The 15,547-nt window shown below is 49.3% G+C and overlaps 1 protein-coding gene across 4 annotated transcripts in view; it reads left to right on the forward strand.

The window, feature by feature from the left end:
• Positions 1-15,547, forward strand: part of LOC123773938 (uncharacterized) — a 134,947-nt gene that overhangs the window by 2,890 nt on the left and 116,510 nt on the right. For 2 of the 4 annotated variants that reach the window (XM_069318667.1, XM_069318669.1), the window contains exon 2: positions 816-1,548. The gene's annotated coding sequence lies outside the window, so the exon portion shown is untranslated. Of the gene's footprint in view, positions 1-815; positions 1,549-12,307; positions 14,970-15,547 lie in introns of those variants that run through there. The other 2 variants (XM_069318668.1, XM_045767923.2) reach the window with 1 other exon arrangement.

Raw genomic sequence — 15,547 nt, forward strand, 5'->3', positions numbered from 1 at the left:
TCTCTCTAACACACACACATACACATCCCCAGGAAGCAGCCCGTAGCAGCTGTCTATCTCCCAGGTACCTATTTACTGCTTGATCAGGTGCATCAGAGTGTACAAAACTCTGCCTCTCTGAAAGAAAGGGGGTGGGGGGAGATCCCCCCTCCCCCATCTCACTAAACTAATTCTTTAATTTTAACATACTGTATATTAAACATTGGTGTGTTCTATGTGTTAATATTATTATATTTTAAATTTATATGTAAAGTTAGGCTTGGGTTAGGTTAGGTGTTAAGGTTCTGTTGCCGATTATTTGTATTTGAAGTATGTGGGTGAAGTATTTACAGCTTTGTGGTTCGAACAGAGGACATGAACGAAGCACTGTGCGACAAAATGTTTGAACGTCATCAGCTGGGAGTCGTGTGTAAAGCGTTGTTCATTTATTAACAGGGGGCTTAGTGGTAGGATTAACGCGGATTCGGCCTTTATTGATGAGGGCGGACTACAACATGCACAGTACACAGGATACACCAGGACGGGCTGAAACAGTGGCCGAGTGCTCGTTAAACCCAGCCGTGAACCCCAATTCTTGACGAATGTAACGCGCTTTAGCCACGATTCACAACTGATGGCGTTTGAACATTTCTCGAACAGTTCTTCACTGACGTTGTCAGTTCGAATTGCACGTCTCTTTATATGCCTCACCCACGTACTGCAAATAACAAAAGTTAACAACATGATCTAAATTCATAAATTAATTTCGGCCTAACTGTACACAATATTATTGTATATAATTTATACTGAGGGAAATTCTGTTTTTTATTATACAGTTCGAACAACATTATGAATATGCCTTCGGAGACGACTGCAGCATGGGGTCAACATGGCCTGATGATGGCCACAACATGGGCCAATATACGCTAGGGGTCCGGACGGCCGAGCTACTGGGATCAAACAACACTTGTCTTGGAGCGGATTTGAGCGAGTTCACTCGGAACTCATAAGAAAGCCCTTCCAACACTAGCGGGACAGATCAGTAAGGCGCAGCAGTGGTTGGTGGACGTTATTCTGCGACGAGGGTGACGGAGGCTGAAGTTGATGTAAATGTAATGATTACTGCTAGATACGAGTAGCAAGTGTTCAGTGAGTGTGTTACAGGGCTAGATGTGATAACACTGAAAGTGCAGTTGGTGCGTTAAGGAAGGTAAGATTTAAGGAAACTGCAGAAGGCTTATTGGTCTATTACTGGCAGCTCCTGTCATAAGTGTTTCTTCGAGTTCCTCAAGTATTTCTTTTATCAGGGAGCTACGCCTGAAAGTGGTTAAATGTAGACTCGGGGAGAGTTTAGTGTTGCGCAGGAACTACTCGTTGACGACTGGTCCTATAGCCGCTGAGGCAACACTATGTGTGCGTGTTGCCACATCCCAACCTGCCTCCAGTTTGTCTTGCTTTGTGTTCAGTGTTGTGTGTGGCTGCGAAGATGGCGCAGACAGTGTTGGGTCATCCGTTCGCCCCGAGCCTGACTGCACTAGGCTAGTTACTCCAGCGACCTCGTCCTTCAAGGTAAGCAACTCCTCGAGCCTCAAGCGTCACCTTCATTATATATACTATATAATTGTATGTGTATTAAAATGCATATTTCATGTGACTGTCTTACATTTGTGAATATATATATAATATGATTTTCACCGTTCACAATCGGGGATTCTAGCGATTCCCGGACGGGACAGAAATAGCACCTTTCCTTTCACGTAATGCCTCTGTTTCCACCGATCCTGTTATTACTACTTAATAATAAGTATTATAATTCAATTATTAATTCACTCTCATGTCATTACAGGTAAGAAGTTTTCAAGTGACAGAAATCAGCCATTTTGAGGTACGTTGTTATTTTTGTTTTGTTTCCGTAGCAATGTTTGAGAAGCCTAGCACACCCAGGGTGTGGCACAGGCCTAGCACACCCAGGGTGTGGCACAGGCCTAGCACACCCAGGGTGTGGCACAGGCCTAGCACACCCAGGGTGTGGCACAGGCCTAGCACACCCAGGGTGTGGCACAGGCCTAGCACACCCAGGGTGTGGCACAGGCCTAGCACACCCAGGGTGTGGCACAGGCCTAGCACACCCAGGGTGTGGCACAGGCCTAGCACACCCAGGGTGTGGCACAGGCCTAGCACACCCAGGGTGTGGCACAGGCCTAGCACACCCAGGGTGTGGCACAGGCCTAGCACACCCAGGGTGTGGCACAGGCCTAGCACACCCAGGGTGTGGCACAGGCCTAGCACACCCAGGGTGTGGCACAGGCCTAGCACACCCAGGGTGTGGCACAGGCCTAGCACACCCAGGGTGTGGCACAGGCCTAGCACACCCAGGGTGTGGCACAGGCCTAGCACACCCAGGGTGTGGCACAGGCCTAGCACACCCAGGGTGTGGCACAGGCCTAGCACACCCAGGGTGTGGCACAGGCCTAGCACACCCAGGGTGTGGCACAGGCCTAGCACACCCAGGGTGTGGCACAGGCCTAGCACACCCAGGGTGTGGCACAGGCCTAGCACACCCAGGGTGTGGCACAGGCCTAGCACACCCAGGGTGTGGCACAGGCCTAGCACACCCAGGGTGTGGCACAGGCCTAGCACACCCAGGGTGTGGCACAGGCCTAGCACACCCAGGGTGTGGCACAGGCCTAGCACACCCAGGGTGTGGCACAGGCCTAGCACACCCAGGGTGTGGCACAGGCCTAGCACACCCAGGGTGTGGCACAGGCCTAGCACACCCAGGGTGTGGCACAGGCCTAGCACACCCAGGGTGTGGCACAGGCCTAGCACACCCAGGGTGTGGCACAGGCCTAGCACACCCAGGGTGTGGCAGGTGTTGGTCACACGTTAAGGAAAGTTAGTCAGATAACAGCCATTTCATAGACACAGAATTCTCACGTAAATGTATATATTAAGTAGAGCTCATGTATACAGATTCGAGCGATATTTGACTATCAAGTAGAATCAGGCAAGTGCAGCGGCGTCAAGGAGGACGACCACCCTGGCACCCTCGCCTCAGCATCGCCGCTAAGCTTACAATGGGGGTCTACACAGCGTTTGAGACTCGGGAATAGTACATTGGAGGTAAAAAGTGTGTCAAGCACTGATTAATGTTACGTCAGACGCGGGATACATACTAGATGGGAGATGGCAGCGATGTTGAGGTGGGGGAGGGGAGGGGGGGGGGGCAAGCTAGCCGCTGCTGTTGGAGGATGGGGACGGGTGAGGGACCTGGCAGGAGCCACCAGTAGTGTCTGGAGGCGACGTGGATACCTCAGAGACCAGCGGAAAACCGGTCGATGAGAACGGGAACTTATTTCGGGGTTCGGTCATGAAATTCAATAAGTTGGACTCGTAACTGGAGTGAAGAATGGAGTTAGAACATCGAGACAGCTGAGTAAACAGCGCTCGGGATTCGTAGTCCTTGAGGTTCCGGGTTCGCTCCCCGGTGGAGGCAGAAACAAATAGGCAGTTTCTTTCATCCTGATGCACCTGTTCACCTAGCAGTAAAATAGGTACCTGGGAGTTACAGCTGTTACGCGCTGCTTCCTGGGGGATGTGTAACAAAAAAGGAAGCCTGGTCGAGGACCGGGCCGCGGGGACGCTAAACCCGAAGTCATCTCAAGATAACCTCAGGAAGACTGCCGTAAGAAAATGTTTCTCCGATGCATTTCGGTAAAATGGTTTTCAAAGAGATATGTCGCCGGCATTGTAATGTTACCCACAAAGATAGCAAGCCACGGAATCCAGTTTTGTTATCTAGCGTTCTCCGAGACAGTTTATAGCAAGTTTGACATCCTGCATCACAATAACGTATTCTCTTGTACCACGTAACCTCATTTCTGCGTGCGTGGGGCTTGAAATTGTTTGGCATCTCCGTACAGGGGCGATTACGAAACTATTTTCGCTACTAATAACGTTCATCTTAAAGATTTTATCGAAACGGATAAACCAAACCCCCTTAACAAATGTATATATTTTCCAAATAAACATGATTGTGTAATGTGATGTGTGCTAGTACCGGGAGCACTAGTACCGGTAGCACTAGTACCGGGAGCGCTAGTACCGGGAGCGCTAGTACCGGGAGCACTAGTACCGGGAGCGCTAGTACCGGGAGCACTAGCACCGGGAGCACTAGTACCGGTAGCACTAGTACCGGGAGCGCTAGTACCGGGAGCGCTAGTACCTGGAGCACTAGTACCGGGAGCGCTAGTACCGGGAGCACTAGCACCGGGAGTGCTAGTACCGGGAGTGCTAGTACCGGGAGCACTAGTATCAGGAGCGCTAGTACCGGGAGCACTAGTACCGGGAGCACTATTACCGGGAGTGCTAGTACCGGGAGCACTAGTATCAGGAGCGCTAGTACTGGGAGTGCTAGTACTGGGAGTGCTAGTACTGGGAGCGCTAGTATCGGGAACGCTAGTACCGGGAGTGCTAGTACCGGGTGTGCTAGTACCGGGAGTGCTAGTATCGGGAGCGCTAGTACCGGGAACGCTAGTACCGGGAGTGCTAGTACCGGGAACGCTAGTACCGGGAGTGCTAGTACCGGGAGCACTAGTGCCAGGATTGCTAGTACCGGGAGCGCTAGTACCGGAAGTGCTAGTACCAGGAGCGCTAGTACCGGGAGCGCTTGTACCGGGAGCACTAGTACTGGGAGTGCTAGTACTGGGAGCGCTAGTACCGGGAGCACTAGTACTGGGAGTGCTAGTACCGGGAGTGCTAGTACCGGGAGTGCTAGTATCGGGAGCGCTAGTACCGGGAGCGCTAGTACCGGGAGCGCTAGTACCGGGAGCACTAGTACAGGGAACAGGTATTCTGGGCCACTCTCTCCTCCTCACCCAACCTCTGACATTTGCCCCAAGGCCCAAATACGTAATTTTGGACCTTACCATTTATTACTTATTTAGGATCGACGATCCCCGGTGTGAGACGAGTTTTGGAGAATAGCTCGTTAGGTTGCGGGATTCCGATCATTTAGCGTAGCTCAACTATGCAATCAAGTCGGTTAACTGTATTCCATATAGACAGGCGCGGTCATCACATCTGTTAGATTAACATAATCCGGTGGGATTATGGGATTTAGAATAATGAAACTGCATCGCGTATAATCTAGTCACATTTAGTCTGGACTAAATCTAATTTAAAGTTGGTTGGTTAGGCCCTATTTATTGCTATATGTTCTATCATGACTTGAGTTGTCGTGAAACACTTCAGTAATCAGTCTCGCGTGTTGACACAACACAGTTTAACATAGTGTTGTCTCATTCCGCCATAACCCAACACTTTTGGCCATATCCTGGTTCAGCGGCTTAAGGCGTGTGTTTGGGAGTACCCAGTGTGTATAGGTTCGATTCCTCCGCATGGCCAGGATTCCTCCGACCAGGAGGCCTGGTCGACGACCGGGCTGCGGGGACGCTAAGCCCCGGAAGCACCTTAAAGTATGACTTCTACTGATTTCTCATAATTGAATCTAGCTTAATACTCTCTATCATAAAGTCATATATCATCTATCCAAATATATAGTTCCAGACTGCTATAATCAATCATAAGTTCCCTAATAGAGTATATATACCCGATTTAATACAATCTAACAGACTAGCCTCATTCCTAAAAAAAAAAAATACAATATATAGTCAAATTAATCGTTAATAAAACTCTATGGCTTCCCTGCGACGGGTTTCATATTGATCTCTGCAACAGGATCCTTTAAATTTCATAATTAATAATTCATTATGTCGGGGACAGGCAGCCAGTTTATATGTACAGTACATGTTAAACTTATATCGAGTTTCCCCCCCTCTCCCCCCCCCAAGTCAAATTACTAACCCTTCCCAAAATGCAACCCTACAACAAGCTAACTCCTGGATATACCTATTTGCTGATTGGTGGACAGGCGCATTAGATGATAGGAAACGCGCCCAACCATTTCTGTCCCGTCCCGGGATTTAAATCTAGAATTCTCGAGCGAGACTCGAGAACGAATCCGACTGCACTACCGGGACCCTACCGGAATTTAAACCATACCTAAAAACAAAGTAAGCCTCTTTCAACTAAGAATGGAAGTCATTAGAGTATTATTGTAACAGTTTGCGCTGTTTTTAAGATATGATGTAGGCTTGTATGAAATGTAATTGTATGATATACCATGTTTGCAGATATATCATACAATTACATTTCATACAAGTCTACATCATATTTTAAAAATAGCCTAAACTGTTACATTATGATTGTCAACAATCTTACTCTTCAATTTCAAAGCTTTGAACTCCAGAAAATGCAGCGTTCGGCACTACCACCCGAAGCTAAAGTATAAATTTGGCAGATGGATCACACACAGCCGTCAGTGATTGTGAAGACACAAGACTGATGATGAATATACAACAAGCCTAGTGACGAGTGATCTGGCCCGCTCGAAATCCAGAATATTTTCAATTGCCTCTATCCAGTGCTCGGACGGGGTCAGAAATCACAGCCTCTATCCAGTACTCGGACGGGGACAGAAATCACAGCCTCTATCCAGTACTCGGACGGGGTCAGAAATCACAGCCTCTATCCAGTACTCGGACGGGGTCAGAACTCACTGCCTCTAGCCAGTACTCGGACGGGGTCAGAAATCACAGCCTCTATCCAGTACTCGGACGGGGTCAGAAATCACAGCCTCTATCCAGTACTCGGACGGGGTCAGAAATCACAGCCTCTATCCAGTACTCGGACGGGGTCAGAAATCACAGCCTCTATCCAGTACTCGGACGGGGTCAGAAATCACGGCCTCTATCCAGTACCTGGACGGGATTCGAGAATGACTGCTCTGACTCGACTTGAGTAATGACTCTAAAAATCCACCAAAAATATGTTTAAATGCTCATTGACAATTGGGGGGAAAATTGGCTTATAAAAATTCAGATAAGCCCCCCCTAGTTTTAGGCCTTTCCATGAATATTTGTTGAAACAAGAGTTTTCGGTGAGTGAATGAAATGACTACAGCAACAGAACACTACAGCCAGCGGTACACAGCAACGAACAGAGTGCATCGAAAAATAAAACGCAACATACAACAGCTCACTACATCCAACGTAACATAACATCCAACAGAACACGCACGACCCCCAAGCAACCCACCTAACCTATCGAGTCCGATGCGTAGAAAACGTAGATATTTTTTTGAGCCCTTAATTTTCTTGATAGGTTGTACTTGTGACGTAAGATACGCTAACGTCAAAAATGCGACCTATGAGTTGAGAGAATGGGTGGAACTCAAAATAGGGTACATGACTGTGTATGACTTTCTTGTTCTCCACCTAAAGATATTTTTTGACAGCACATCTGTTAAGTTCTTCGATGTGAACTTAGCGATATTCTTCGATCTTCTTCAACCTTATAAATCTGTCTGAAATATATGAAGGCAATCTTACTTTAAAACATACTATTAAGAATATTATATTTAATAAAAGTATCTTTGCTAACAAATGCTACCCAAAAAAAAAAAAAAAATTGGCTGAAATCGGCAGACATTTTTTAAGGTAAATATATAAATATACCAGAGAAATTGTTACATTTTTTGCATTGAAAACTCGGGCGGCGTTTGACGCATATTATCAAGTGGCGGTGAGGAGCCTAGCGCCGCCTCGCTCCTCGCTGGGGAGAAGCCTAGCGCCACTTCGTTGGGGAAAAGCCTAGTACCACTTCGCTGGGGAGAAGCCTAGCACAGCTTCGCTGGGGAGAAACCTAGCACCGCTTCGCTGGGGAGAAACCTAGCACAGCTTCCCTGGGGAGAAGCCTAGCGCCGCTTTGCTGGGAAGAAGCCTAGCGCACCGCTTCCCTGGGGGAGAAACCTAGCACTGCTTCCCTGGGGAGAAGCCTAGCACCGCTTCCCTGGGGGAGAAACCTAGCACTGCTTCCCTGGGGAGAAGCCTAGCACCGCTACCCTGGGGGAGAAACCTAGCACTGCTTCCCTGGGGAGAAGCCTAGCACCACTTCGCTGGGGAGAAACCTAGCGCCACTTCGCTGGGGAGAAGCCTAGCGCCGCCTGGCTAAGCGCTGAAGAATCACAGGGGAGGAACCACATGGCAGGGGATGTTGGGTCTGGGGGCGGTCTGATCGCGTGTAGAGTGGGGAGCTATTTTAGGGTCTTGCATGAATGGGTTATATTGGAGGGGCTGTACCTATTGTTCTGACACTGTCACTCAAACGTGTGTGAATGCCGCCTCACCAAACTCTAGACTTTTTATATTTATTTTTTAAAATTTTATTCCCGTCCTTTTCAATTTATTCTTAAGGCAGAGCCAATACGTACACGTACAAGCAAACACGGACGAAGTGGAGAAAATAAGAACATTTAAGAACACGAGATGGAAATAAGGCAATATGAATTAACCGGAATATCTATATTGTTGTGTTGAAAAGCTTACCTTTTCGGGGTGAACATTGACAAGTCCTTGAGGGAGGTAGATGCAAGAAATTTGGAAGGTTACCAATATCGCACCAATAATATATATATATATATATATATATATATATATATATATATATATATATATAAAGCGGAGAAATAATAAACATATAGTGAATAATATGCCCTTTTTTTAGGGGGGGGGGGTTCAAGGATTGTTTCTTACGATAATCATCATGGTATAAATAAATAGATCACCAGAAAGACAATTTGAATACCGTCTGAAATTCAAATTGTAGTTTGAACTATTTGTAGTCAAATAAGTAGTTTGAACTAACTTTTGATGTCACAGACATCAAAAGTATTCAATATTTTTTATTGTATTTTTTTATTTTTTATTTTTATTGATTTTTAATTGTTTTTGATCAGTATTGAATAGATGGAATGTTGTATTTTGAATTCAGTTTTGATGTCGCAGACAGATCTTCAAGTGAAAGGGATGGGTTAGCAGATTACATGTTCTTTGACCTGAACAAAATTATGATTCAATTTTCCTCAGCCATTTTTGTCCACATCATTCAATCATCATCATTCGATGTTGTATGCTCTTAAACTGGACGATATACTTCATTAGAGATAGGAACAGCAACAGTAAGAGATAGATTCTTATGGGATACGTGAGCATAAGCTTCATTTAAAATATTTAGTGTATATAAAGGTTTACCCAGTTTGACCTTGATATATTTGAACATGTTTGATTTACCTGACTGTATCCGAGGGCCGTTATCTCTAATTGCCTCAGCAGGGGATTTGTCAAGGATATCCTCCCTATTATTCATAAAAAATCTGAATTTTAAACTATACTGCCTTGGCATTTATGGCTTCGATGGGCATGCGTTTCCACAGGTTTACGCTATTTATGAGACTCTCCCCCACCCCCCGTTTTCATTATTTATTTATGCATTGGTGGGTAAAGGAGCAAACGACGTCTGACTCCTGTTTACAATTTCAGAGCTTTTCCTGTCCCATAGCTCACGGGAAGCCTTGCCCCTACTGGTTTTTCCCGGAATACGTCCCGCTAATCGGTTAACAATAAGGTACCCAATTACTGCTGGGTGCATAGGGGGGAAACAGTTAAGGATTTGCGCTCGATCAATTCTCCCTGGCCAGGATTCGAACCCAGATCAAATCGCTCACGAGGCGTGGGACGTGTTACCATTACACATGTTACCTTAGCGTGTTACCATTACGCCTGCTTGAAGCTGTTGCTCCTTGTGTGTGCTACATTGGCACTTTTGATAAAGTAGTTTGGATTAATATCTTCCTAATTGTTATGTATTTAAAAAGGTCTGGATGAGATGAGCCCTGTGATGTCTCGTGTGTAATCTCGAGTGCTTCAGTCTTAGTTGACTTAGCTCTGGTGTGATATCTGTCGCGCTGCGTTGAACTTGTTCCAACGTAGTTATGTTGTTTTGAAGGCGAGGTCCTTCATGCTTGGAAACAGTAGTCCAGATGTACCACAGATTTTCACAGCTGAAAAACAAACTTTTCCTTAAAGCACCCAAAGGTTCATTTGATTATTCCTAAAGTTTACATTGGTATGTATTTTTTTGTTACTAATAATGCCAATATACTGATAAAAATGATCAAGATGACTGGAAACTATTGCAATAATACCTGGGTAAACTGTTTACAGGGAGTAAAAATGCCTTGCGGGGGAATGTTGCTTTGGAACTGCAACATCCAGTCGCATAAGACGGTTAAGGTAAAACAGAACGGATGCCACAGAGCCAGCCACAGGCGGATGCTGTGAGTGACCCAGCCACAAGCGGATGTATGAGTGTAACCAAGCAACAGGTAGACTTTGGAATGAAGTGAAACAATAATTACATATCCCCGCTCTCCCTAGGGCATGGAAATGTGATCTGCATTAGCATCTAGCCCTCGGCTGAAGGCACCGATCAGCACCTAATATACCTAAATGGAATTCTTCAGTACTCCCTCGTCGCGTCCCCTAGCGCTGGGATGGACAGCCTCGGACCAGCTCCAGGGAGTCCGGCTCATAAACAATATAACTTTGTTTTACTTCGTTGTACGTTAGTGCCGTGTTCTAACATATAACGGCTTACTATGTGGTTACGTTGTTGCCAGGTTGCTGGGTTAGGGAGTCTTCGTTATGTTAGGTAGAACACATGAACTTGATCCTCCAAGGGGTTGGTAGTGGCCGTGTTGGTGAGGCTTGGAGAGGCCGCGGGATGGTGCTGCACCTCCCGCTCTATATTGATTATCTTCCTCTGTCATGCTCCGTCATGCTCACTCCTCTCAACTCACGCTCCTCTCACGCTCACCGCACGCATCTTTCACGCTCACCGCACGCGTCTCTCACGCTCACTGTACGCTCCCTGTCCCTTACCGCACGCTCTCAGCTCTCCCTTACCGCACGCTCTTTTTCACTTACGCTCCTCTCACGTTCTTAAGCGCTCACCAGACACTCATTTCAACTACTATCGTCTTCCCCAGGCTACTGTCGCCCTCCCCAGGCTACTGTCGCCTTCCCCAGGCTACTGTCGCCCTCCCCAGGCTACTGTCGCCCTCCCCAGGCTACTGTCGCCCTCCCTAGGCTACTGTCGCCCTCCCCAGGCTACTGTCGCCCTCCCCAGGCTACTGTCGCCCTCCCCAGGCTACTGTCGCCTTCCCCAGGCTACTGTCGCCCTCCCCAGGCTACTGTCGCCCTCCCTAGGCTACTGTCGCCCTCCCCAGGCTACTGTCGCCCTCCCCAGGCTACTGTCGCCCTCCCCAGGCTACTGTCGCCTTCCCCAGGCTACTGTCGCCCTCCCCAGGCTACTGTCGCCCTCCCAAGGCTACTGTCGCCCTCCCCAGGCTACTGTCGCCCTCCCCAGGCTACTGTCGCCCTCCCCAGGCTACTGTCGCCCTCCCCAGGCTACTGTCGCCCTCCCCAAGCTACTGTCGGCCTCCCCAGGCTACTGTCGCCCTCCCCAGGCTACTGTCGCCCTCCCCCAGGCTACTGTCGCCCTCCCCAGGCTACTGTCGCCCTCCCCAGGCTACTGTCGCCCTCCCCAGGCTACTGTCGCCTTCCCCAGGCTACTGTCGCCCTCCCCAGGCTACTGTCGCCCTCCCAAGGCTACTGTCGCCCTCCCCAGGCTACTGTCGCCCTCCCCAGGCTACTGTCGCCCTCCCCAGGCTACTGTCGCCCTCCCCAGGCTACTGTCGCCCTCCCCAAGCTACTGTCGGCCTCCCCAGGCTACTGTCGCCCTCCCCAGGCTACTGTCGCCCTCCCCCAGGCTACTGTCGCCCTCCCCAGGCTACTGTCGCCCTCCCCAGGCTACTGTCGCCCTCCCCAGGCTACTGTCGCCCTCCCCAGGCTACTGTCGCCCTCCCCAGGCTACTGTCGCCCTCCCCCAGGCTACTGTCGCCCTCCCCAGGCTACTGTCGCCCTCCCCCAGGCTACTGTCGCCCTCCCCCAGGCTACTGTCGCCCTCCCCAGGCTACTGTCGCCCTCCCCCAGGCTACTGTCGCCCTCCCCCAGGCTACTGTCGCCCTCCCCCAGGCGACTCCCACCCTCCCCCAGGCGACTCCCACCCTCCCCCAGGCTACTCCCACCTCCCAAGGCTACTCCCACCTCCCCCAGGCTACTCCCACCTCCCCCAGGCTACTCCCACCTCCCCCCCCCAGGCTACAGATCGTAACAAGGGATTCAGGATTGTGATGGTTGCGAGAGCGGGTGGCAAGGGGGAGGTGATTGGGGCGGTAATAGGTGGGTCAGGACACCTGCGCACTGGGGTAGTGGGCGGCCGAGGAGGGGGTGGGGTGTGGGGGGGATGGTTGGGGGACAGTACTAGGGGTGGGGTGGTTGGGGAGGATGATGGTGGTGGTCGTCGTCCAGGTGAGTCCCGGCAGAGCGCACACACCTCCACCGCCACCACAGAGCTGGCCGCTGCCGCCGCCGCCACATCTCTGTCTGGGCCGGCCCGCCGTCGCTTGCTCCCGCCAGTGGGCCACACACCTGTCGCAGGCCCCGACACGTGCTCTCCCGGCTCCCTCGCGGGCCGCATATGTGACTCTCCCTCCCCGCACACACACACGTGGCTTTTGACCGGCTCCCTGTTTGTGTGTCTCCGGTCGACTTTGTGGGAAGTTTATGAGGCGTGCGGCGGCTTCAGGTGCGCCAGATTGGTCAAGGCGGACATATGTGGTACCATGTTTATATATAAGTGAAGGTGATATATTTGGGGGTGTCCGCTAAGACGACGCGGTTCGACTAGCCCAGAGAGAAGCGTGGATAGGAACCTGTGGGGCGAGCTGCACGTGGGGCCCAGGACCACGTGTTGCGCTCCTCTATCGGTACGCGCCCTCTACACGCGCCCTCTACACGCCTCCATCTGGACCACAATCACGGGCGTCTTATATAAACACCGACCTCTTCAAGCACCGCTGAAGACATCAAAATCCGATCTTCGGCTTCTCGTTCACCAGAGCGTCGACGGGCCCAACTCAGGAGAAGATAAACTTGTAATCGTGAAGCCGTCGAGTGTTCCAAGAATCTTCCTGTTAAGAGGAATTCACAAAGAACTTTCCTAATGACTATTGGGGCGTAAATTTGACGGCCTTCAAGCTGAGAGGGAAAAGCCACAAATCACTGTTCATCTTCCTTTCTTGTTCGGCTTAGAGTAACTGGTAGTGTAAATAAGAATCGTATAACCAAAATGTAGTCTACGTGTGTGTGTGTTGTGAACACTAAGTTACCATCAACTGTCTTCCAGACCGCGTACGTGGTCCCGTCTTGGTGCAGTGGGAGGCCTACGATTGATTGATTGATTGATTGATGGAGATTAAGCCACCCAAGAAGTGGCACGGGTATGAATAGCCCGTAATGGAGGCCTACTATCAAGGCTCGTCTTAAGAACCTGATAGTCAATTGATCGTCGGAAGAACGTCCATGCAGCTTAGTTCCTGGTTCATTCGTGAAGAGAGATATCTCTCTTTCTCTCAGATACTAGTCAAAAGATATCTCTCACAAGGTGTCGTCAATGGATCTCTCTCACAAGACCTAGTCAATGGATATCGCTCAGCACTAGTCAAAGGATATCTCTCACAAGCACTAGCCAAAGGATATATTCCTCCCAAGCTTTAATCAAAGGATATATCTCTCACAAGCACTAGCCAAAGGATCTCCAAGTTTACCACAATCAACGTTTCTCAATTAAGTGCGAGTGACGCGACCTCGCGGCCTAAGGCACCGTCGAAGACGTTGATTTCTTACCACTTGCCAAAATGTCTCAATCCATCTGAAATATTTTTTTCTCATTGGCGCCAGTCGCAGGATCCTCCGACCAGTCATCATGCAGTCTATTGGCTAAGACCAGTCGACCATTCTTCCAACCTGTCGACCATTCTTCCGACCAGTCACTCTTATACGCTGTCTTAGGTAACACCAGTCACTGTTATACACTGTCTTAGATTGTTGTTGTTATAGATTCAGCTACTGGGAACTAAAAGTTCCAAGTAGCACGGGCTATGGTGAGCCCGATGTGGACTTACCAACTTGTCTTAGGTAACAACAGTCACTCTTATACGCTGTCTTAGGTAATACCAATCCCTCTTATACGCTGTGATTGTTAGAACCAGTCGGACGCCCTCTAGTCAGTCACCATACATGTTAGACCAGTCTAACGGTCTGCGCAAACAAAACAAAAGAGAGCTAGCTAAAGCATCACAAACAGGGGCAGTAAAGGCTTTCAAAAATGTCAATAATAGAAGGTTAGCCAAGTGCAGTCAGTCGTCTTAGTGTTGTCACTAAGTGGAGCTCAACGCCGTGTCTAGAGCAGCCAGTAAGTGGTAAAGGGAATTCCGAGAACGAGGGAGTTGACAGTAAGGCAGAACCTCTTCCCCCCCCCCCTCCTTCCCCAGAAAGTTCCTAGTAAAGGCTCAAGATGTAGGCCAGCGGGTTTAGAACTATAGTGAATCAAGTGTTTGAAGCTGTATACAACTCGAATACCTCAGCAGTTCAAAATCTTCAAGACTGTAGAAGCCGGGGATGATGATAAAAAAAGAGTTTTTGATTCGCGCACAAATTACAAAGTCCGGTGACTTTGTAAGCCAAATTTAAGAGTAGAACAAGCCGACCTGAAGCAAGTGTTCTCTGTGTGCCAATGTTACTACCTTAGTAGGTGCTCCTGTACCGTAAACTAGCACTCTTTTTAGCTCTCTTACGTGTTGTGTGTTCGCTTGAAAACCAACATTACCTTAGGAGACCTCACAAGTAATCTTGAGGTCCGCCCCTGAAAGTGACAAAGTTCTTGTGCTCCACCCCCCACCCCTGAGAGCCCTCAGCTTCGTAAATCTCCAAGAGACAGTCTTCAGGAGGATCCTCCGTGTCTTGAGGCACCTTGGCGCCACACACAGTCACCAGAAAGAGTGTGGTCATCCCTGCGTGTGGCGCTTGAGCTCGAGACGTCGCCGAAAAGGTCACTGGGTCGGCACTTGCTGGCAACGCCGCGGCCTTGAAACCCGACCTCCATCCAGCAGCATCCCCGACACCCCGGTGAGTACTGACGTCACGACTACGAAGATGTATTCTGACGTAATTCTCCGACACGCTGGGAGGGAGGAGGGGGGAGGGGGGGGAGAGAAAGGGGATTGTTGTCGAGGTGATTGTGGCCAGGCTCCCCTCGGCGCGTCCCCAAACATCCAACAGACAACGCTGAGCTCCACATCAACCCCGAGGGATTTAGCTCGTCTCGAGAATTGGCTTCAGGGGGCCCTTGGTCGTCTTCCAGCCGTCGAGATTGGTGGTTCAGGGTCTGTGGATATTTATATCAGTCTTGGTGGGTATATTGGCTTCACACTGTAGAGAATATCACGTACAATGATAAGGCACACACATACACACACATACACACACACACACACACACACACACACACACACACACACACACATATACACACACACACACACACACACACACACACACACACACACACACACACATACACACACACACACACACACACACACACACCAGCCCGTCCTGTTTATATACTACTTTTTTGTCATGTGCACCATAGTACAAACTATCAAGGCATATGGGGGGAGGGTCTTCAACAAGCCGCCGGCTTC

Source organism: Procambarus clarkii, chromosome 91 (genome assembly GCF_040958095.1).
Source record: "Procambarus clarkii isolate CNS0578487 chromosome 91, FALCON_Pclarkii_2.0, whole genome shotgun sequence".
Taxonomy (NCBI): Eukaryota; Metazoa; Arthropoda; class Malacostraca; order Decapoda; family Cambaridae; genus Procambarus; species Procambarus clarkii.